Below are 24,660 nucleotides of genomic sequence, written 5' to 3'. Positions count from 1 at the left end.
TCCTAGTTGTTTGTTATTACGGTCATAGTTGTTGCTGTTGTTTGTTTGCTTTTTTATATATACTAGTAAAGAACTGTTATTCCTATTCCCATATCTGCCTGAGAGCCCCTTGATTTCACACTTCTAATAATTTGGAGGGAGGGGGTTTACATTATCATTCCAAGTGAGGCTTTTTCTGCCTTCCCTAGGAGACACCTGTCTTGTAAACCAAGACAGATGCCATGTAGTGATTTGTCATGGACATATTTTATGAAAAATCCTTTTGCTAGGATTTTTTCCCCTGAGAAGCTGAGAGGCCTCAGAAACAAAATGTAAACAATAATTATCTGCTGCTGTGGAATGCAACAGGTGCATCTTTGATTGGTCTCATGTGGTTGCTTTTAATTAATGGCAAATCACAGTCCAGCTGTCTCAGACTCTCTGGTCAGTCACAAGATTTTATTATAATTCCATTCCCTTCTATTCCTTTCAAGCCTTCTGATTAAATCCTTTCTTCTATTATTTTAGTAAGTTTTAATATATAATTTTCTTTTAATATAATATATATCATAAAACAATAAATCAGCCTTCTGAAACATGGAGACAAGATTCTCCTCTCTTCCCTTGTCCTGGGACCCCTGTGAACACCACTACAGTGATTTGAATCCTGTTGATCCAAAATTTGCCGTTTTATTTCCTTGCTTATGAGTGTGTTCAGATTGGCAAGAATATGGTGATTTTCCAAAGTACTAGGATGAAGGGACATCAGGGACTGTCTGAAGCAAGAGAAGAGTTGTCAGCTGTTAGCATAGAGTTTATCAGTTTAGCAAAGTCTAGTAGTGGATGTTGATTATTTCTTCAGTCCAGTCAAAACACTGACAATCTGATCTCTTCAATACACTTATGTTTTAATGGATGCAGCCCAGGACACACTTGGCTTTCTGGGTTGGGACTGACCATGGCTGGCTCATGTCCAGCCTCTCACCCACAGCATTCCCAAGTGAGGCGGAGTGTATTCGGCCACTAGGGCAATGTCCGGCTAGCAGAGGGTCAGTGGCTGACACCCAGCTGCATAAACTGCCAGCCCCCCTTGGCGTCTATAGGCCTCGGGCTGGGCTGGCTTGCGGACTGGTCACGCAGCAGAAGGGACGAGAAAAAGGAGTAGCACACTTGCTGGGGGTGAAGGTCGGTTTATTGGTGGCACTAGAGCACTAACCAGAGGATGGCACCAACCAGCAAAATGGCCATGAATGGAGGGTGGAACGGGGTTATAAAGGGGGAGAGTGTACAGAGGAGGGGTTTACAGGGAGCCAATGGGGAAGGGTGAAGGGAAGAACTTAACATAATTGACATAAAGGGGAAACCAATAAATACAAAGTAAAGGAGGGGCCCCGGGACCACAGCCAACCACAACCCCTAGAGGGAAGAAGATTCTGGCAGGCTGGGAGGAGTGGGGGGGTGATTGACTGGGCCCAGGGAGGAGAAAAAGTTTACTTATAAGGGAAATAGGAGGAGGGGAAATTATATAACTTAAGTAACTGATACAACCAAGGGCAGGGGTAACCATAGCAGCATAAAGGACAATAGAGCTACTGGCGGGAAAACTGGGGAGGGCAGAACCATTTTACATAGAACAGGGGGGAACAATACATAAAATGGGGGAGTAATACAAAAAACTTAGCAACACACTACAACACCCAAGTCCTTCTAGACAAGGCTCCTCTCAATCTGTTCATCCCCAGCCTGGGTTTGCACCAAGGGTTGCCCTGACCGAGGTGCAGCACTAGAACCTGGCCTTGTTAAATCTCATGGAATTCCCATTAGCCACTTCTTGAGCTTGTAGAGGTCCCTCTGGATGGCATCCCATCCCTCAGGTGAGTCAACAGCAACACTGAGTTTGGTGTCATCCGCAAACTTGCTGAGGGTTCACTTGACTGCTTCATCTGTGTCATTGATTAAGATGTTAAATTACATTGGGTCTAGTGTAGGACCTGAGGGACACCACTTGTCATTTGTGTCCATCAGGACTCTGAGCCATTGACCACTACTCTCTGGTTTATGTTATGCTTATGCTATGCTATGCCATGCCATGCCATGCCATGTCGTGTCGTGTTGTGCCATGCCATGCCATGCCATGCCATGCCATGCCATGCCATGCCGTTCCATGCCATGCCATGCTATGCCATGCCATGCCATGCCATGCCATGCCATGCCATGCCATGCCATGCCATGCCATGTCGTGTCGTGTTGTGTCATGTTATGTCATATGTTATGTTGTGTTATAAATTATATCACCTTATATTGCATTGCATTATGTTTTTTTGTATTACTGTACTATTCTGTCAGTGTGATTAGTTGTAAACTGGATTTTAATTAAGAAAAATCAGTACTTTTGTTTGATGTAAATGGATGGCTTAGCTTTACATTCTGTCAAACTCTGAGAAATATTTTTGGAGCTGTACTCTATGCTTCTGCAGCACAGAAATTGTAATGATTTCAAGTGTAACTTCTTCCTCAAGTTGTGATAAAACCATCACTGAACATTTGCACACATCTCACCCAAGGATTATGTGAGAATAATGAGTACACCTTGCTTGTTGAATAAGTTTACACAAAGTTAAATGGATGTTTCGAATTCCTAGGCTGCTACTCCATGAAGCTATGGCTTCTCTGGCACTATGTCTTAGATATTTAGAAAGATTCTTTACTCAGAGGCAACATAACTGGTTCCCCAGAGAAGTTGGGAATATTTTATCCCTGGAAGAATTCAAGTCCAGATTGAATGTGATCTGAGAAACCTGGTCTCAGAGTGGGTTGCATGCTTCCAACCCAAACCATTTTATGAGGCAGTGACACAAATTACTGCCTAGGTTTCAGAGCTGTGGATGAGACAATTTGTTCGTGCTGTTGGAAGAATGGATCTTACAGACTTTTTAAAAATCCTAGTAAGTATTGAGGCATCTCAAAGTCATATATGTATCTTTTTTTCTGTCTACTCTAGCCCAAAACTGAGACTTTCTCGCTACCCCTGTCAGTGAGGCCTGAGAGGTCATGAATTTTCATGTCTGTTTTACTGGGGTGATCATGTCTTATCCACTAAGTTCTTTCTAGATGGAGCTATAGGATCAACACATTACTGCTGCTTTTGTTATCCTTCTGTAATTCAAAATTCCTCTGAAACTTATCTGGAAGTCAACTTTTTTACCCACTTGCTATTCTCAGCTGGGAGTATCATCCAGTTTTAGTTCCCCATTGAACATCCTTAGGCATAATCACTTCTTATGTCTTCCATATTTATCCTGAGAATATTTTGGTATTTTTTTGGCATATGCTCAAAGTCATGTGACAGAAAGGAGAAAATGAGAGAGTCATAATTTGAGCTCCAGAGTACATCAGACGTTAGAACATTAGAAGAGATTTTGAAAGGAAGAATAAATGAAAATTTGTTCAGTGTTAATTAATGTAACATGAACTGAAGGGGCAATATGGTTTCTCTTAAGTGTTTTTCTGCCAAACTAATTTGATACTTTGCGAAGTTTTAGCTAAACTTATTCTTAGGAGAATGCTTATTTAGAGGTAGATAAAGAGATAGATTGATGTGGTGTTGGTACAGATATACATTGTTACAGAGAGATAAAATCTGACTTCAATGAAACATTTTTTGTGTTGCTACAAGGGAAATTCTCTGTTAAAGAGAACCTGACAAAATGGGAACTAGCTGAAAAATATGACATGAGGATGAAGCTGAAAGTAAAGGGATCCAATGATTCCTGACTTAAAGCCATCAGGAAACAAATTTTTCTTCAAAAGCAGTGGTGAAAATGAAGAAAGAAATCTGAGGTTTGTTGAGTCTGTTCTGAGTAGTATTAATAATTAAAACAATTTCATAAATTATGTGTCCTTTTTGGGAATTTTTAAGCTTTAAATTTCTTTTTTACATCTCTGCTTAGAAGTAAATAGTTTAAAAAGACAAAGTTTGGCTTAGTATTTTTTTTTTACTTTTGCAACAGTCCACCATGCTTGTAGTTACAATACTGAGAAAAAATTTACTTTGTGGTAATAATTTAAAGTCATCATTGTAATTTTGCACCTCAGCCGCTCTCATTTGATACCCAGTTGTATCTCTCCTTAGCAGAATATCAGCATCTTGCTGACAACTTTGAAATTAGGAAAATCACCTAGGAGCAGCTAGGTGGCTGATGTTCCTACAGAGCTCTCTGAGTCTCTCCTCAGGTTATGCACTGTTTTGTCCTTGAGCATGGTTCTGAGATCTTTTAAACAATTTTCATGTCATTGTAGTTGATTTACATTTTTCTTGTTAGTTTATTTCTTTCCTGAATATGGTTTTGCATTATCTTTATTTTTCAGTGTTAAAACCACATTGATAACAACTAAGGTGTACTGGAGGAAGAGATGGGAAAGTGTGTCAAGTCATTTTAGTCCCTGACAGATATAAGGACTCAGATAAATTCAGGCCTGTGTAAATAAGACATTTTAAGGAATAAACAGGAAAGAGTGGTGCTGTACAAACGGGATAAAAGATTCCAATATCTGTGACGTCCTTTCTGGATGAGCTGAACTGGTATTTTTTTCATTTCCATTATCTTCTTGTGAAATCTAAAATTAAAAAAAAAATTAAAAAGGAAAGCAGTTTTAAAGAAAAAAATCAACCTGAAAATTTAAAAACAGAGTGCAAGAAAATAAAAATGTGAACATATCCTAACTCTTTTTTTTTTTTAAATGTTTTCATGTAGCTTTGTTTTGATTTCTTGGTATTAAATACTCCTGCACCCATCAGAAAGATTGTCAGGGAGTTTAGTAATCAGCAAGCCATTAGTCATTTACCTGGACTATTCAACCAAAAACGGTCTGTTGGAAAATGTTGATTTTTAGTGATGAATGCCTGCAAATGTATCTGTTTTGATAAAATTTTGACCCTCATGCAACAGATCTCACAGAAAACGACCTGAATTTAGTCTTCAGGGGCAACCTTCATGCCTAGTTAAGAAATACTGGACTTTATCAGTTCTTTCTAATATTGCCATTTTGGATTCTTGAATCTTATAAAGGCAGACATTTAAGGTCTTTTAATTGAAGAGTTTAAGTACTGCCATATTGTCAAGGCCTCCTGTAACACTTGTCTCTGGTATATGAAACTGATTCAAGAAAGCTGTTTTAAGGGATTTTAGGGGACTAGCTAGCGGTAGTGAGTGCTGTAGCCCTCAAACACCAGGTCAATCTGCAGGAATTGGTGCCCCGGAAAAATAAGCCCTTGAAGCTATCTGGTTGAGAGAAAAAGGCGTCCAAGATGAAATAAACAGGGCCAGGAGACTTCTTCTCCTTTTTAATGCCTTTATTAAAAGTGATCAGCTCAGGATTGGGCAGCTCGCCAGGGCTGCAGTCCCCGTCGCATCTCCCAGGGTGACTCAGAGGAGGAGGATATGTGCAGCTCTGTCCACTAGGAGCAGAGCGGGGGGGATCCAGTCCTCATGGGAGCCTTTAGGGCGTGGTGTCCCCGTCAGATCTTGGTCCTCTCAGCCTTGTCGGCCCAGTGTCACCGCCAGGGACAACTCCCATGGTCAGGGCGAGAGGGACTCCGCATCTCTGCAGGCTCAGCAATCGGCTCCTCATGTCCAGACATCACTTTAGTCTCTCAATTCTTATTTGGCTCGTTGTTTTTGGGGTTTTCTCTGTGGGTTTGGAGTCGGGGTCCCACAAAGCATTCTGGTCTTTGGAGTCACTTTGCATAACCCCTCCCTCTAGGTCTCTTCTCCTCACTGTTTGGGAAGGTCCCCACCCGTTACTGTCTCGGAGAAGGGCCATTACCTTGCCCCAGCTAGGGCTTTTACTAATACAAAAGAGGAGATAAGCTACAACGACCCAGTATTACAATAACAAAGCACTAAGAACCCTGTCAGAGACAGATCTGGCTGCGTCCCTGTAACTCCCTCTCACAAAAAAAATATTAACAAAATTTTTGTTCATAACACAAGATGGGAGAAAATACTGGCTTAGAAACATTGCTCATTGGAATTTGTGAAAATTCAGATTTCATTTTCTGTCAAGGCAAAGCTTTTAACAATATTTTAGTCACATTTATTCTGTAAAATCATCTCCTTCTAATTACCAAGAGCTTATCCAGCCTGACAGCAAAGGTTCAGCAACCATCGCAGCACACAACGTAATACAAAATAATTCACTAATTTGCTACTTTTATCTACACTACACCACAGTACATCAAACTGATACTCTTAAGTAATGTCCTATAAATGGTTATGCAGGAGTAAATGCAGGTCTGATTCATCTTCATGTTAATATACAAATTAGAAGCACTTTTTGGCCAGGTAGATTTAGCTCAGGCCTCAGAGCTGAGATTACTTAAATAGGAGATGTGGATGTAATGAACTCACACTGCAACATGGGTTACTTCACTCATATCACCCCTTTTAGTTCTTCTTAATCCTTTTTGCACTTTTTTGATGTTATGGAGCATGAGGCGTTTTTTAACCCTTTATGGCATACTGTGTGTCTGCCTGACACAGCTCTCATTGCCACGTCCCTCTGCAATATTGCTTTGTAAGCATAAAAGAGGTATTTCACAGAATACTTTCTGTGTGAACAGGGGAGGCCTCTGGAACTTTTCCTTGTCTATGCTTATGTAGGCATATGCATGCAGAGTTGTGCCTATCTGCATTTAACTTTTTGTCTCACATATTTCAATACACTTGCTAAATTTCTGAGTAACTAGTCTTAATTGTATGTCAAGAATGTGGGTGGGATGAAGGAGAGGAAGACCACATGGCTACAGCATTCTCTAGCTGCAAAAATTGTCAACTCCCAGTCGATCCTGAAATTGTGTGGGACCTAATGCTCCAGCTGTATACTGGCTAATATATGGGGCCTGATGGAATCCATCCAGGAATCTTCAAAGATCTTGCTACTGGCATAACAATACCTCTCTCAATGATTTTTGAGCAGTCCTGTGAGTCTAGAGAAGCTGGCGAACAGTCCCAGTTTTCAAGAAAAACAACTGAAAACTATGTACCTGTCAGTCTCATTTCAGCACCTGGTAAAGTTACAGAGAAGAAAAAATACCTGAAAAATACCTGAAAGATAACACACTCATCAGTCACAGGCATATCATGGTTTGACGCTGGCACTATGCTAGTGCTCTTATGAAAATACACTCTCTTTGGTTTCTGCTGTGAGATGTGATCAGGAATAAGCAAAGCAGGCTTACTTAGAAATAAAGAAAAGAAAACCTTTATTAACTAAACTACAATTCCAAATAACAAGAAACACACAGGGAAAATGAGAACTTTTTAAAAACATTTCTTCTTCTTCTTACTAAATTTTAATCCATCTGTCTTCTAAATTTCAACTTTCAGTCTATCACTACTTCTAGATAATCAATTATCAATTAATCAAGTGGAGAGGAGTCTTTTTTGTACCATAGGCTTTCCCTGGAAACACTGTTGAAACCTCGTGGGTTCCCATGTCACTCGTGGTACTGCCCGGAATACATCTGTCATCGTGACTTTTTCCCTTCATGTCCAGTGCTCTCACCACTGCACATGGACCAGAGCTCCTTCTAGAGTTGTCCTTTTAAGGATGTTTTGTCCCGTTCCAAACAGAGCACAGTCTCACCTTCAGGACAACTATCCCCCTAAATTTCACCTCCTGGCGCCAAGGGGTACCAACACTGAGCCCTCTTAGTTCTGAGCTATTGCCTCCTCCTGGAGGCAGTTTTTGTGTCACAAGCAACATGGTTCTATCTATAGCTATAACAAGAAGAGTTTAGCTAAGCCACTTCTCACTTAAGATTCTTCACCTTCACACTTGCACATTTCCTTCTTCTTCTCTATCTCTCTTCTAAGAAAGGTTAATGTTCTGCAAAGTTTTCGTTGTCTGAAAAAGAGTTAAAAGCTCGTACAAATGACCGGACACTTTCTTGCTGCACCCCCCCCCTCCCCCTCTTCTCCACCAGCTGGGCTGTGCTGTCCGCGCATGATATCAAATTTCAAAGCAGCACAGGCTCTGTGCTTCTCTCTCTCTGTCTCCTAGCCTAGAGGGGAGGAGGGGAGGGGCTGCCCAATACCTCTCAGTGCTCTTCCACTCTTCCACCCTTCCATCTTCAGGCCAGACCTACCTCATCTGGCCGCATTGCTTTCCCCTCCCCCACCCAGCCAGCAGCTGGGACGGGGGAAGTGTGACCTGCTTCCCTCGCTGAAGCCCAAGAGAACTTCCCCCCCCGAGTGCTCTGCTTTTTAACCTCTGTGTTCTCAGAGGCGTATCTAGTGTCCTCAGTAGCCACACTAAGTGCCAATATTCAAATCTGAACACCTATTAATGTGACTACAGCATCTCAGAAAACTTACTTCCTCTCAAACCACAACATTCCACACTTTGCCTCTGAGAACACACATTCTAAAATTATTAGTAAAATTACATGACAAAAAATTACACTTCCACAAAACAATAAAACCTCTATCCCTAGATTTCACTATCCATCCACCTTAACTTAATACATGCTTTGTTTTTACTCCTCTTTGATCACATCTCACAGCAGAAACCAAAAAAAGTGTATTTTCATCAAAGCACTGGCATTGTGCCAGCGTCAAATCATAACACAGCGGTGGAAGTTTGGATCATCAAACTTGATTTCCTTTTATGAAAACGCAACCCACCTCATTGATCAAGGGAAGCCAGTTGGTGCAATCTTTTTTGATTTCAGTAGAGCTTTCAATACTGTCTCTTACATTATCCTTCTGTACAAAATGTCCAGCATACAGCTGGATAAACACACCATATGATGGGTGAACAACTGGCTCATAGGTTGGATACAAAAGGTAACAGTGAATGCGGTTACCTGTCATGATTCAGGTGTCACAGGGCTTGTGCTTTTCAACATCTTCGTAAATGACTTGGACACAGGACTGGAAGGGACCCTACACAAGCTTAAAGTTTATATAAAACTAGGAAGAGCTGTTGACTTCCTCAAAGGCTGGGAGGTCCTAGAGACAGACCTTGACAAAATAGAGGACTGGGCAATCACCAAGAAGATGAAGTTCAACAAGGGAAAGTACCAAATTCTGCTCCTGGGATGGGGCAATCCAGAATGTATGGACAGACTAGGGAGTCTGGACACCAGTGTCACAGAAAGGCATCAGGGAGTCATCATCAGTGGAAAGCTGAATGGTTGCATCAGGCACAGAATTGCCAGCCAGGCAAGGGGGTGGGTTGCCTTGCTCTGATCTGCAATAGGGTGGCCTCACCTTGAGTTCTGGTGAGGCCACCAGAAAACTGAATATGGCAGTTTTGGGTGCCACAATGTAAGAAGGACATTCAGTTTTTTGAGAACATCCAAAGGAGGCCCATGAGAATAATGAAGGCCTTTGAGGAGAAGCCATATGAGGAGTACCTGAGGTCACTTGATCTGATCAGCCTGGAGAAAAGGAGAATGAGGGGAGACCATATAGCACTCTACGACTTCCTCATCTTCTCTGTGGTGGCCAGTGACAGGACTCAAGTAAATGGTGAAAGTTGAGTCAGGAGAGATTTTGGTTGGGCATCAGGAAAAGGTTTTTTACCTGAAGGTGGTCAGGCACTGGAGCAGGATCCCCAGGGAAGTGGCCATCTCCCCAAGCCTGACAGAGTTCAAGAAGTGTTTGAACATTGCTCTCAAGCCCATGGTATAATTCTTGGCATGTCCTGTCTAGGCCCAGGAGCAGGACTCGATGATCGTGATGGGTCCCTTCCAACTCAATATATTCTGTGATTCTGGGCTTCCTGAAGAAGCTTTGCGGTCCCCAAGTCAAAGACAATAAAACCTAAAGCAGTTATGATGCACTGAAGCGTCATGAATGATCTATGAAGAGATGTATTCAACACTGTGATTTTCCATATTAGTATGTAACCTTTCTGCCAAACATCATTAACAGCTCTGAATCAGTGCTCTCTAGAGGTTTCCTTTGAAATAAATACAGTAATTGTACTAAGCCCCAGCTAATGTCACATCCACCTCCAGGTTTAAGGACCTTAACCTACTTTTACAGGTGTTCTTCCCTAATATGCAAGTACTCAAGTGTCTTAAAAAATATAAAACCAAAAAGAGTGTTTTATGTGAACATGTGCCAAAAATGAAATAATTTTGCATAATCATCAGAGTGATCATAAAAATAGTTACACAAATTAAGAAAGCCAAATATATGAAGGTCATGGTGAGAGATCCAGATGACTGTTCTTAATCCTGTAGTTTGGTTTCAAAATCTTAAAATTGAATGTATGCTATTTATAATTTGGCAAAAACTCAGAACCCTGATCTGAGCTCCTGTAATTCAAACATTTTATGCATGTGAAATGTTCTCACTGGTGTGTGAGTGTGTCCTGGGTTGTAAGATATGTGTGTATTCTATTTCCCATCTGTTAGAGGTGGGACAGCTATCTTCTGTTAATTGTGCAGTTTTCTTTATCTCTTCCACAACCCATCCTCCCTCCAGGGAGATATCTTCTATTAATGGGCCATTGAGTCTCACTGCATGACTGATAAAATTACATCATCCCATTGTGAGATGCTCTGTCCAGAGGGAGGAGCCAAGCATTCCTACCTGGATATAATCTGAGATTTCGAACACCAGAAGCAGGCTCTCCCCACTGGATTCCAAGAGAAGCAGCGTTCTTCTCCACTGGATTCCCAGAGGAAGACCAGGCCCATCTACACCCCCACCGGACCTTCAGAGGAAAACTCCACCCTTCTACAGGATCACTGCTTCAACAGAACCATTTCTGTCACTCCAGGAGGATTCCAGCCACCATTTAATTGGACCGCTACCAACACCCTGACCCACAGAGTGTCAGGTTGTATCCTGACTCTGTCAGTGTTTTGGTTTTTTTTTTTGTAGTTTGTACTATTACATTTGTATTTTTAGTTTTCCTAGTAAAGAACTGTTATTCCTATTCCCATATCTTTGCCTGATAGCATCTTAATTTCAAAATTATTATAATTTGGAGGGAGTTTGCATTTTCCATTTCAAAGGAAGGCTCTTGCCTTCCTTCGCAGACACTAGTCTTTTCAAACCAAGACAGATTTTGGCACCCAATGTGCAGCATGAGGGTGTCGAGGGGAAAAGGGTGAAAAAAGGAATACCTGTTCTCAAATTACCTAGTATTTTGTGTGCTGAACATAGAAACTTCGCTATGTATCACCATATAGTCCATCTTACCCTGGTTTGGGTGGCATGGGGTCATGGCTATATTTTCCCCATTTGCCGGCCCTTATCTAAACATGGGTCCTATAACTAAGGTTGCAGCAAGGCGTGGCCTTATAGGTCAAGTGTCCGGCCAGCAGGAGGGCAGCCAACACCCAGCTGCAATCCGGGAGCACCCCTTGGCGTCTAGTGGCCTTGGGCTGTGCTCCCTGTAGACGGGCTCGCTGCTGTTGAGACGAGAATGAAGGAGCTGGACACTCGATGGGCACAATTGGGTTTATTTAGGAACCCAACACGTCAGCCAGGGAGCGACCAAGAACAAGGGGAGTAACAAGGTTATAAAGGGAGGAGGTGTCTCAGGGAGGGGTTTACACAGAACCAATAAGGGAAGACAAGGGAGTGAACTTAACATAACAGATATTAGGGAGAACCCAATCGATACAAAGTAAAGGAGGGGCCCCGGGACCACAGCCAATCATAACCCCCATAGGGGAGAAGATTCTAGTAAACTGGGAGGAGTGGGGGTGATTGACTGGGCCCAGGGAGGAGAAACAAGTATACATATAAGGGAACTAGGGGGAGGAGGAATTACATAACAAGGAGGACTGACAACACAAGTGGCGGGAGTTACTAGGGTAACAGAATGAATGGCAACTCAATGGCGGGAAAAACTGGGGAGGGCAGAACCACTACATAACATGGGGGAACAAATACAGAAAATGGGGGAGCAATCAAGTAAACTAACAAAACACACTACAACATAAGGCTACTGTGGCTGTTATCTAGTTTGCTTTATGGGTTAATAGGGTGAGGAACGCAGGGATCTTCAACTTCCTTTGTAATGCAGGCACATGGATTCAGAGCTGTCACACACTAACTGCATATTTCTGGGATTACTTTAATAATGGTACCCACTGTGAGGTTATGACACTGGAGGAAATTTTCTTCCAGTCCTTCAACCAGCTATTTGGGTCTATTCCACCAGTTTTTGAAGGCTTCAAACATTCTCTAAGTGTGATAATATCATACAGTGGATGGTGTTGCTGATACGCCTGTTCTATTTAGCATTCAGTGGTAAGGGAAGATAGACTTGGATAACCACTTTGATATCTACCCCAGAGAACAGGGATGCTGCCCCAGAGCATGACACAGCCCCAGAAATTAGGGATGCTGCTACAGTGCCTGACACCGCTCCGCAGCCCATATCAGAAATTAACAACCCAGATTGGGTGGGCGTTCTGGTTGAGGAGATGCATGAAATGAGCCAGAGGCTGAAGGAGTACATCTTCCCATCTGGTAAGAAGCACTCCTCTTGCCTTGAAGAGGGATACTCTAATAATGCAGCAGTGGAACCCATAGATGTTACAACAGTCCAGGTTCCAGCTGAACAACAAGGGCAGCCACAGCCTGCAGCAGTCACCCCTGTGGAAACAAGAAGGTCTAAGATGAAATAAGAGCATCCAGACAATATGGAATAAGAAAGGAGGGCCCTCACAACCCACAGGGGAGCCAACAGTTGAGATCATCACCAAGTCCCTGACGTATGAAAATCTCCATCATCTGCACAAAGACATTGTACGACGGGGTTGTGAGGCTTATACAACTTGGTCACTCCAGGTCTGGATCTTATGAGTACAGGCATGCAACTGGATGGTGGTGAGGCAAGAAATTTGGGACCCTTGACCCGGGATTCAGGTATGAATCAGGTCTTTTTAAGGGAACCAGGATCCCTTTCCCTCTGGGAGGGGCTTTTAATGAGTGTCAGAGAGAGGTTTGTCCACAGAGAAAGAATGCAAGAGCACCATCATAAAATGCGTTAGAAGACCCTTGAGGAAGGGATCCGAGAGATGACAGAAGTGGTGGTATTGGAGGTACTCTTTGGGAAGGATGGACAGCATGATAATGACCCTTACAAGGTCAGGTGCACAGGGCAAATGCTGTGGAGTCTGGCAAATCTAGGGCCATCTCAATACACCACCTTCATTGTAATGATTAATGCTGATAAGAATTGAGAGACAGTTGGTTCTGTCACCAACAAGCTTGATCACTGGCCCAATGCAGGCTCGTGTTTCTGCCTTAGTTAAGGAACTCAAAGATGAGTTCAAAGAAGAGATAAGGGAGGAGGTGAGGAAGATCGATGCAGCACCAGTAAGAGTCACAGGCCCCAGAGTCAGAGCTCAACGTCCCCCAGCTAGAAAGAGAGGTCACCCCACAGGCTGACCTATGGTTCTTCCTGCATAACCATGGGGAAGACATTGGAAGGTGGGATGGGAAACCTACTTCTGTCCTAGCAGCATAAGTGCATCAACTCAGGGAGAGAAACAGTAACCAAGGGACTTCCACTAAAGTGTCATTTCCTCCAGTGTCATTTCCTCACAGTGGGTACCATTATTAAAGTAAACCCAGAAACATGCAGTTAGTGTGTGATAGCTCTCCTGCATTACAGAGGAAGTTAAAGAGGCCTCAGCCTCCCATGACGGAGCTGCCAGGTATGATCTGTCAGATCCCCTTGAAGGAACCTTTAGTAGGTATGCCCAGGCAAGAAATCATAACCAGGTCTAGAAGGGCCCTGCCTCTAGCCAGGAAGAGGCACAGGAAAACTGGATCTTCTGGATGGTGCAGATCTGATGACCTGGCATATTAGAGCCACAAAAATACGATGCCTTAGTTGATACTGGTGCACAGTGTACCCTAATGCCATCGGGACAAGCGGGAGCAGAACCTATTTCCATTGCTGGGATGATGGCGGGATCACAGCAAATGACTCTGTTAGAAGCCACGGTGAGCCTGACTGGGAAGGAGTGGCAGAAACATTCTATTGTGACTGGCCCAGAGGCCTTGTGTATTCTAGGCACAGACTTCCTCCGGAACAGCTGTTACAAAGACCCAAAGGGAATCGGAAGGGCTTTTGGAATACCTACTGTAGAGACAGAGAACATTTAGCAGTTGAACACCTTACCTGGACTACCAGAAAACCCATCTGCAGTAGGATGTGGAAGAGCAACAAGTACCAATTGCCACCTCAACAATGCACTGCTGGTAGTATTGGACGAATCGAGATGCCGTGATCCCCATCCACAAAATGATCCGTGAGCTGGAGAGCCAAAAGTGATCAGCAAAACCCACTCACCCTTCAACAGTCCCATTTGACCTGTGTGCGAGTCTGAGGAAGAATAGACATTGACTGTGGAATATCATGCCTTGAATGAAGCGACTCCACTGCTGAGTGCTGCTATGCTGGACATGCTGGAACTCCAGTACCAGCTGGAGTCCAAAGCAGGTAAGTGGTACGCCACTACTGACATTGTTAACGCATTTTTCTCCATTCCTCTGGCAGCAGAATGCGGGCTTCAGTTTGCTTTCATATTGAAGTCGGAGGGAGAGACCCATCTTGCATTGATCAGCATCACTCCGATTTATTAATCAATCAGGCACTTTTTATAACAGTGTTAATCAAGTTCATGCATATTGCAAAATCTGAGCTCACAACAGGTCAGAGATAACATACCAACCCCTCCTTATGTTTTCAATACCAAGATTTGGGTTCTCAAAATTATTCTTGCTTTCCCAAAACAGCCAAAGATAGAACATCCACTTGTTATGAGAAAGCTGCCTGAGAACTCTGATATGCAAAGCTCTCAAGGCCTTCATGTTTGTCACTTTTACCTGTAATTAACAATAACCTGAGAACCTCTGCTGTTCACAGAAACAGGCTGTGAGAACCTGCTCCTCACAGCTGCCTTCTAGGCCATCCCTGAAAAATCTCCAACACTTTCACCTGGAGGGGTGTGAAGTACACCTGGACTGCCCCAGGGGTGGGAACACAGCCCCACCATCTGCCACGGACTGATACAGGCTGCACTGGAAAAGAGTGAAGCTCCAGAACATCTGCAGTGTATCAATGACATCATTGGGTGGGGGAACACGGCAATGGAAATATTTGAAAAAGGAGAGAAGGTCATCCAGATTCTGCTGGATGTGGCTTTGTCATCAAGAAGAGCAAAGTCAAGGGACCTGCCCAAGAAAGCCAGTCCCTGGGAGTGAAGTGGCAAGATGGATGGCGTCAGATTCCTGATGAGGTGATCAACAAGATCACAGCAATGTCCCCATCAACCAGCAAGAAGAAAACACAAGCTTTCCTGGGAGCCATAGGTTTTTGGAGAATGCACATTCCTGAGTACAGCCAGATTGTGAGCCTTCTCTACCTTGTTACCTGAAAAAAAAAATGATTTCCACTGGGGCCCTGAACAGCAGCAAGCCTTTGCCCAGATCAAGCAGGAGATTGCTCATGTGGTAGCCCTTAGCCCAATCAGGATGGGACCAGAAGTGAACAAAGTGCTGTACTGTGCAGCCAGGAACAATGGCTTGTCCTGGAGCTTGTGGCAGAAGGTGCCTGGGGAGACTCGAGACCAACCACTGGGATTCTGGAGCCAAAGTTAGAGAGGGTCCAAAGCGAACTATACTTCCACAGAGAAGGACATCTTGGCCACCTATGAAGGAGTTCACACTACCTCGGAGGTGATTGGCATGGAAGCACAACTCCTTCTGGCTCCCCACCTACCAGTGGTGGAGTGGATATTTAAAGGAAAGGTTCCCTCTGCCCACCATGCCACGGATGCCACATGGAGCAAATGGATTGCCCTCATCACACAGTGCACCCATACTGGAAACCTGAATCGCCCTGGGATTTTGGAAATAATTACAATAGCCTGATTTGGAGGAGGAGGAGTTTCACCCAGCTTACATAGTAATCAAAAATCTCTCTTTGGATGTAGGTTCTTAGGAAGTGGATCTGCACTCTCTGGGTGAAGGACTCAACAGCTACTCAGACTTTAGTGGAGTACTGAGTAGTCATAATAAACAGTTACCTGTTGAATCCTGTGTTATAACGAATAACAAAAGTTAATTGCTTGTTTCTACAGAGCAAGCTCCTCTGAGCACGTTGCTGTATTGTAAGCTTGGACAGGTTTGGAAAAGTTAGCAGACTGCTGAGACAGTTACTAGACACCTACATATAGGCTTAATTTAGATCTCTAGGTATAGTAACAGTTACATTTATTCCAGACTAGATGTTCCTGTCCATCACTTCTTTACCAGCAGGAGAGATACAGTCTCTTCTGTGTTTTGGGACTATAATCTGGTTTCACATGAACTACTGTAGCTGCCTCATCTTGCCAGCTTTCCTCAGCTTTTAACTACTTGTCACAAGCATTAACAGGAGACATAATTGATGGTATTAGACAAATATTTTCTGAAAGCAACTCTTCTCTGTGACCTAAAGTAATACCTTTTCTTAATTATTATTATTTTAAAAGCCATAAATATATAATTTCACTGAAGTTTCTGGCTGAACTTTCAATACTTTTTCTTTTAGTTTACAGCACAGAATTTGACTGGAGCGATTATTGAGTTTAGAGGGAATGGTGTAGAAATAGCATAGAATGTTAGAGTGAGTGGTAACAAGTGGAAATTTGAACAAAAATATTAGATGATAGTGGTGAAAGTGGTGAAAATAGAAATGTTGAAAAAAGTTTGAACCTCCTTCTCAGGAATTGTCCTTTCCATACTCTTGTTCAAATATTCTATAGACAACTTGTCACAGACATCTTTTGTGAAAAATCCTTTCTTTGGGATTTTTCTCCCTTCTGAGAAGCCTGTGGCCTCAGCAACAAAATGTAAACAATGGTTATCTGCTGCTGTGGAATGCAACAGGTGGATCCGTGATTGGTCTCCTGTGGATGTTTGGATTTACTGACCACTCAGGGCAGAGCTGGGTCTCGGTCTCTGCTGAGACACAGACTTTTATTATTCATTCTTTTCTATTCTTAGCTTAGCTAGCCTTCTGAGAACTTTTCCTTCTATTCTTTTTAGTATAGTCATAATGTAATATATATATATATATATCATAAAACAATAAATCAGGCCTTCTGAACTTGGATTCAACATTCTTGTCTCTCTCTCACCCTGCAGACCCTTGTGACCAATGGGACAGACAACTATTTTGGGTTTGAAGGACTCTTAAGAGGTGCTTAGCAGCATGCATTCCTCTCTGAGCTTCTCCAACCCTATCATGCTCCTTAATTTCTTTTGTTTTCTCCCCAGTGCATGACAGCCAATTCTATGAAGCACCAAGTGATAGAACAAGAGGAAATGGCCTCAAGTTGTGCCAGGAAATGTTTGGATAGGATATTAAGAAAAATTTTTCACTGGAAAGATTGTCAGGTCCTGGTACAGGCTGCTCAGGGCAGTGGTGAAGTCACCATCCCTAGAGTGATTTAAATGTGTAGAAATGTTGTTCAGGGACACAGTTTAGTGGTGGGCTTGGGAGCTCTAGGTAAATGCATAGACTCTATGATCTTAGAGGTCTTGTCCAACCTAAATGATTCAGTAGTTCTACAATTCTGAGATGCTTGCTGGTTTTCTGTATTTTGAATGCATGAGTGTATGAACAGAAAGGTGCAATCAGTATTTGAAACCTCCCATGGTAAAGTTTTGACATCCACTGTTGGACACAGTGTGCTTTAACTTGTGCCTAAACTTGTGCCTCATTTCAGGTGTCAGCAAGGCAAATGTAGACATAATTTCCTATGCTCCTGTATATAGGGTTTCCAAAAGAAAAACAGAGACATTTGAAATTATAATAAAAGCAAAGTATAAATATCAGTCAGAGCACCTGAAAAGCAGAAGTTATGCGCTGAGTCACTTCTGTGCTGTGAAGCTGGGAACACATAATGCTCAGAACTGATAACTAGTAAATTAAGAAAGAAAAATACTTCAATCAAACACAATTCACTCACAAATTAAGGGACAATACGACATATTTACTTAGAATGACATTTACAGCTGTTTCCATGAATTGTGTGCGGATGGGAGGAAGCAGCTCTGGACTCTCAGCAATTGCAAAAGCCCACACCGTAAAAAGGCCTTATTTTAGTCAACATGTTGTCAGTCTTTAATGAGTAGTGGTGTTAACAGCTGGTTTTGATGTAATTGCTTTGGCACTATTAGATTCCAAGGTGTTTATTGCATTCTTCTCCCCAAACTGCTCCCTGGATACAGGCTGGGAGTCAAGAGGTCTAAAGCCAGGAACTAAAAGATTTATCATCATTTAACAGGCCACTTGTTGCTATGTGCTCTGCAACCTGGACAGTGCAGCCTAGCAGGAAAATGTGATCCATTTTATATTTTATGCCTCCAAAAAAGCAACTGGGTCTGCAGAACCAATCTGGCATCATCAGTTTGTACCTGGGGGTCATGGGATGCAGTAAAATATCCTCAATTAGCATGATGATAATGGTTGTCTAATACAATACATGCACTCAATATTATGACATAAACCTTCAAAACGCAGTGAGTGAGGGATATGACGTAAGCAGTCTTACCTGCTGCTCTGGGTCATTATAACTCTGGGTTTCTTTCCAGAAATATGACAGAAAATTTGTTTAAATTGTCTGCAATTAGTATACAATGAGATACTGTCTGTAAGAACCACATGAACATGGAAAGACTGATTTACTAGGAGTCTGAGAAAACAGTTGACTGAAAAAATACGGGAGCTGGATGACTTTTCCCCAAAAGAAAAACTGAAAAACTTCTCCTGCAATTGAAGCCAAGAATTTCAAGCTCTAGAAGTGTGGTTATTTATGAAGGGAATTCTTGCAAAGAAGGTCTCTTCTTTGAGGAGGATTATATTCAGCAAATATACCCAGAAATATTAATATTGTTCAATTCTTTGTACCAATTATATGTTTACATACCAGAAGAGCTATTTGATATCAGCTGTAGTCCAAGTAATTTTGATTCTTTACATGCACAAGGCAAAAGAGGTTCATATTTTACCTTTATAGTATGCCCAAAGATCATATGCCATGCAAAACAGAAAAGCAGAGTTCAGATACCCTTAAAAATAGATAGCAAAAGAATAAAAACATGCTGTTTTCCTTGCTCCTTTGTTGACAGTATTGTGGACACTGCAAGATGGTGAGATACAAAGTTAAGCACTTCCTGCAATCCCATTTTTTTGTGAGTATCTTCAAACGCTGTTGAAACTATCAGGAAGGGCAATTTGACTATTCACTCTGTTTTGAGACAACGATATAACTGATTTTTTGAAACTGAAACCTCTGATTGCTTAGTCTTCACTCTAGTTCCATTGTGCAGTCACACAGTCTGGATTGGAACTTCTTCCAAAGGTCTTGCTGCATGAACCAGAAGCTGGAAGGATGTGGAGTAGATACTCCCTGATGAAGTTGCTATAGTTGATGCAGTTGCTGAAGGATTGTTGTAGTTTCATGTGCTATATTTTCCTTTCCTGAAAGAGTGGGAAGAGCTAATGGAGGTAAATCTGAACCAGTTGCGGTCACTAGGTGGTGTTCTGTCACTGCATCCCATGTATAGGATGTTTCTCCCTGGTTACAAGAAGGAAAAATGTAGATAAATCCTTTATACTTCTTGGGAGAGGACATCCAGACTTCATGTCTGCACAGCCTAGTTCTTACAGAGGCTAACAGGTAAGATTGGGTCACAATCCAGGAGGCTTTAGGGGCCTCTGGGATATGTCTTCAAAGCACTGACCTCAATCTGCCTGAGTGACTGCTGCCTGTGACGTGCTTTCCGAGCTTTAACCCCAGTGGTGTGGTCAGCAGAACTAACACCATTTTACAAGGCAAGTAGCCAGTGTCTGTGGCTGCACAGGATGCATTTGTCCCGCTCCCCACATTATCAGGGCCTGTAGGTTCTGTGCTCTAAGCAGACAAAACAAGCAGGCCTCTTCTTTCCCTCCCTAAAGGTTGCTGTGCACCAGGCCCCTCCTCACCATCTTTGAAGGTCCCAGACTAGCCCAATGGTGCTGATAAACCCAGCACAGGAGAGGGAGGCACAACAGTTCAGAGCACATTCAGAAAATCAGTTTTATTATAAACTCTGCATACTTACTTATAAATTCTACTATATTCTGTCTGTTTGTAGAGAACCAGTCCCATAAACATAAATTCTGTGCTACATTAACCATATATTCCCTTAATAGAATTGAGTTTAAATTGAAACTACAATTTAGTGGTGCCTTGTCAAGGATTCCTAAGAGTATCCATCTGTCCCCTCTCTGTTGGGTAGCTCTTGTGACTTCAGGCATCCAGAGACAGAGACAGAGAATTCCCTAGTGGGAATTCATAAATAGTGATGAGTCTAAATATCCTCTCTAAATATCCTGCCAATTTTAACATGCTTTGCATATATAAAGCCGGTAAAAAAATTTTTAAAAATTGATCAAAACAGTCAAGCCAGGATATGGAACCACTTTCCATATTCTTTCCATATAAAATCACGGCCTTTAATGCTTTCCATATGAAGACATATATGTATTTCCATTTGGAAGACAGCTTTTGAAAGGTTGGCAGAGCTGAGCTGCAAAATGTATACTTTGAAATGAAAGTTGGTATAAGTCAGTTGATCCTTTTGTATATTACATCATGTATTTTCAGGACTGTGATTTTGTAAATCAAACAACTAGTGGTTAATACTACACATTTTTGAGGGTTTGTATGTCAACATATTTTTTCTTAAATTTGAAATTATCCAATGAAAAAATCTTCATTAATATATATATTGGCTATCATTTTGAAAACAGATCCATGTCCAAATCTAATATACAAGCCCTCCCTTTTCTTGCCCTCCTCAAAAATTCCTTCATTCATTTAAAAATAAAGTCATAACCTGCAATAGGAATTTGCTATTGTAGTTAATATTACGCTGTGTATGAACTAATACTAAGCACTAACTAAACACTATGGTTTATGATTTAAAAACACAACCACTAATGTGCAGGAAAACTTTTTCTTCTACTTTTACACATTAAATAAATCTGGTTTAATAAGTGTTCTTTAGAAGTCCTTTTCTCTAAAGGCAGAAGGGGAAGATAAGGGACATATATTCCATTATTTACACTTTCTTACATCTACTTTCACATAAAACTACCTTCTGAAAAAGTACAGGTGGAGAGATGCCTTTTACTGCATGAACTGAGGTCATCCACTCTCCCTGCGTCTGCTGTTGAATAAATCTAATTTTCTTTTATATAGTCCTGTGGAAGCTGCCTCCCTTGATTTTGAATGTATTTGCCACTGATCCTTTCTCATTCGTCTTAGAAGGCTGCTGAACAATAATTTTCTAAACTCTAGTTTGTACAGCTGAAAAGAGAAAAGAAAAGCTTTCCTAGATGTTTGGGAGTATTCTGGCAAGCTTCCTTCCATCACATCTTTGCTGAAATGAATGAGAAGGTTTTGGGGACATGAAAGAGGAAAGAGGGAAGGAAGAAGGACATCTCACCCTTTTTTGGCTGTCAGAATTACGAGTTCTGCATACAGAGATGAATATCCAAAAACTAAGTACTATAAAATGAACATAATAGCTCCACGACATTTACATTCACAAGCCAATTCTATTGTCTCTTTCTGTTCACGAGATATACCTGAGAGTGGGAGGCTTTTTCTACCTTCAAGGTCATATTTATCCATCAATTCCAGTCCACCAATTTCAAAGGGACAGAAGTAATGCAAGGTAAAAGTTAAGAAACTGAAAGGAACACCCCATATTAAAAAGCTGCTGTGAAGACAAGATGGGGAAACTCCCTAAAATGTACGATTGTATTTCTCAGTGCTATAATCCCACCTTTGGGAAACTATTTCATGCTGCATTACAAATTCCAAACACATATAATTTTGATATTTTGAAATTTGTTACTTATTATGCAACAAATAATAAGCTTTAAAAAAGATTGCTTTATTTCATTTTATCCTGGTTTAAAGTGAAAGAATAATCTAACACTTCTTCTGAAGACTAATCAGAAAGACACTGTTTATAGCAAAGAAGCTTGACTAAAAAGAAAATATTAAAAAGAACATTTTGTATATTTGAGTTTTATTACTCCAGTTAAAATGTAATCAAGGTATTTAAAATTAGTGGCTTCAAACATAATTGTAAAATTGAGGAATTTAAAAGTTAAAGCTGGAAAGCTACATACTCTGCAGTGCCTAGCCAAGTCTGTGTATGGCCTTATCCTGATTCAGAAAAATGTGTCCTGTTCATGCCTTGAGCTAAATTGCCCAGCTCATGTGGTTTAAAAGACATTGAAGGGGGGATAATATTTTTTGCTTACCAGCCTATGTTCCCTCATTTGGTTTGTAAAAAAGTGCCAGTTTTGTACTGTACAGTACTAGTGTTGGAATTAGCAATACTGAGTTTTGTGTGTGTTCCTCTCCCAGTTAGGACAAGAGGGAGAGGGACAATTAAGGACAGCAGACAGGCTGGAACATGTAAATTAGCTTCCCTGTAAGTTTTCTTGTCATGTCTGTCACTTACAGTGGGCACAGGCTGCACATCTGCCTACCACCATAATAAAGTTAATAATGTCCAGAGACAGAATTCTCCAGAATGGAGAAAGAAACCTGCCTGCTGCCAGCACACTTTGTTCCTTCCATCTGGGTGGGACAGGATTATGTAGGATTAGCCAACAATTATGCTCTCTGAACTGATAAATTCAGTCAAATTAATTGTATAAAATAAATTGATCCTCCCAAACAAAGGAATATGCCAGTGGGGTGGTACCTGAAAACACAGCATGCCTGTGTAAACAGTGCTGTCCTTTGCCACAGTGTGGAGTGTGTCAACACCATATGGTGCCACTACAAATTTATTAACTGACAGATTAACTCATCTCAGCATTTGGGATCCCCATTTTCCAGCTGTGAGGATGATTGATGGGCTGACTACTGCTTCAGTCTTGAAGTTATTTCCTCCATTTAACAGAGTCAAGAAGAGAGAAAATTGCTCTCTTTGTAAAGGTTAAGCTCACCACCCTTTCAAAGACCAACCATAGCAATTTATTCCAGGCAAAATTGGTAGAGTACACATCAAATGCATACTAATTAGAAATTTCTTTTGAAGGGTCTATCACTTATTAAGGGTCTCCTTTCCATATGCTCCACTTCAACCCTTAATTACAATACAGCATTTCCTGCTGTAATTGCGAGAAGGTACGTTGGTCCCTATATCTGTATTAACTACTACACCTTCTGAGATGTACTTCAGGGTCAGATAGAAATGAGGCAGATAGGCCCAAATTTTTAGGGGCATGGCCTTCATCTTAGACATGTTCCTTTTATTTCCACTGGCAATATTTCTTAGGGGAATGCCCCATGAAAAGCACATTTCTTTAGTGTATTGGTTTGGCAAATCTCATGTCCGCAAGACATTGCACCCACACTGGTAATGAGGTAATGGTTTCTCTACTGCTGCTAAATAGGGTCTCGCTACTAGGAATTTATTTCTTGGCATCTTCTAATGCAAAGATATCAATAAATCTTAAAATGGGCTATCTGCCATGAGTCAGAGAATTTTGTCTGTCCAAACTGCTCTGACTCAGACCATGATTATTTGATTTTTTTTTTACACTGTCTGATTCTTTACTGATTGTATAATGGTTCTTAAAAGCCTAGCACATTGCTGCTGGTCTGTACCACCTCTCATATACCACCTCTGCACTGCAGTATGTGAAGATGTAAAAGAAGCCAGGAAATAAAACCACCCAAACTAAGTCAGAAGCATATTAAAAATTTACACTTTTTTTTTTTGTGAAAATATTAAAATGTACTCTTGTTTCCCTGTACTAGACAACAGCAAGCAACAATAACCTTGTTAAGTAACTCATCTTTATGTCTATAACAGCATAACGTAACTGGAGATGGATAAATAAAGGGACAAGTTCTAAAGCAAGTTTCACTACTAGGGTGTTATTTTCATATTATCCTTGTAGGTAACTATAAGTTCATTTGAGGGTTTTGGGGGGTTTTTTGGGGGTGTGGGAGGGGGTTGGGTTTGTTTATTTGCTTTTGGTTTCTTGGTTTGTTTGTTTGGTTTTGGTTGTTTTGCAACACACACAGTTTCTAAAGCCCCAGTAAAGTGACTGCAGTTTTAGGAAACAAGGAACACTTCATAATGCAGACAAGAACAATTAAAAGCTCCAGATACTTGTCTTAATCGCTCTTTTATTGCTTAAAATATGAACATGCCTATTTTGTGTTGGTTTAAAAGAAAATTATAATTTCAGTGTATATGTAAGGATAATTTCTTCTGAGGGAAAAAGAAACTCTGGTTCTCTTAGTGTCTCCTGTGCAGAGAGGTCTGACCTTGTTTGAAGCTAAGAGAAAATATTCATTCCACGTTTTAATGCTTTTCCTCCATGTTGTTGGAACTTAATTTCAATCAAGATTTTTTCTGCCAAGTGAAAAAGGATGAAATATCCTTATCTTTTAAAAGGAACATTAAAGGAAGTACTATCTCATTTCCCTTCATATTTCAGTATTTTAAATAATTACATCAGACATTAAAGCAAAGTTAAAACAAGATGCCAGCACATATGTGGGTTGTCTGCAAGCAAATTCCACATTTGGGTTTGTTAACAATAAAAATTCACTTGTCA

The sequence above is a fragment of the Zonotrichia albicollis genome, chromosome Z (assembly GCF_047830755.1).
Source record: "Zonotrichia albicollis isolate bZonAlb1 chromosome Z, bZonAlb1.hap1, whole genome shotgun sequence".
NCBI classification, from domain to species: domain Eukaryota; kingdom Metazoa; phylum Chordata; class Aves; order Passeriformes; family Passerellidae; genus Zonotrichia; species Zonotrichia albicollis.
This window is presented reverse-complemented; position numbering follows the sequence as displayed.